Here is a 1000-nt window from a genome sequence, read left to right on the forward strand (position 1 = left end):
CCTCCCTCCCTCGATCCCTGTCTCCTTCTCTCCCTCCCTCCCTTCCTCCCTCCCTCGATCCCTGTCTCCTTCTCTCCCTCCCTCCCTCCCTCCCCTTCCTTTCTTCCTTGATATATTAAATGTCTGGCTTAGAGGACAGAGCACGAGTTGGCTTTCCAAGCCAAGCTTACAGGTCCTTTCGTAAGACAACTTGCACAACTGTATGAGACGGTGCTTATCCTCTTCTGAATTCTGAACACCTATTTGGGTTGGCCTAATATTGTTTTCTTCTACTTTTATTTGTAATAAAATACATATAAAATTTATTACCTTAACTATTTTTAAGTTTAGTAGTATTAAATATATTCACATTTTTAATTTTTTAAAAAATTATTTATTTGAAACATTATTTATTTGGTACAGGGTCTTGCTACACAGCTTGGACTTGTAGTGATCCTCCACGTTCAGTCTCCCTGGGATTACAGGCATGCACCTCCACCCTAGGTTTTGGAGCCTGCATGGCCTGCCTGGAGTTTTGGGATTCTGGGGCTGGCACAGCAGGTGATAATGGGGATCGAAAGCAGAACCTTGCGCTTGCCAGGCAGGCACTTAGACTGCTGAGCTATCTCCCCAGCCCCTAAGTATATTCACATTTTATGTAACCAGTCTCTTAGTAAATTTTCCTCTTCAAGTACCCAGTAGCTGCCATTCTACTCTGTCTCTGACTTTCACTATTCTATTTATTTATTTTTTTGGCAGAACCAGGGATTGAACTCAGGCCCTTGAGCTTGCCAGGGAAGAGCTTATTCCACTGAGCCATCTCCCCAGCCCAATTTTCACTATTCTAGAAATCTCAAGTGGGCGGAATCATGCAGTGTTGGTTCTCTTGCTCCTGGCTCAATTCGCTTAGCATAAAGTGCTCAAGATTTACTCATGTTATAGCGTGTGTCAGAATTTGCTTTCTTTTCTTTTCTTTTCTTTTCTTTTCTTTTCTTTTCTTTTCTTTTCTTTTCTTTTCTTT

Source organism: Octodon degus, unplaced genomic scaffold (assembly GCF_000260255.1).
Source record: "Octodon degus isolate 3935 unplaced genomic scaffold, OctDeg1.0 scaffold00010, whole genome shotgun sequence".
Classification (NCBI taxonomy): Eukaryota; Metazoa; Chordata; class Mammalia; order Rodentia; family Octodontidae; genus Octodon; species Octodon degus.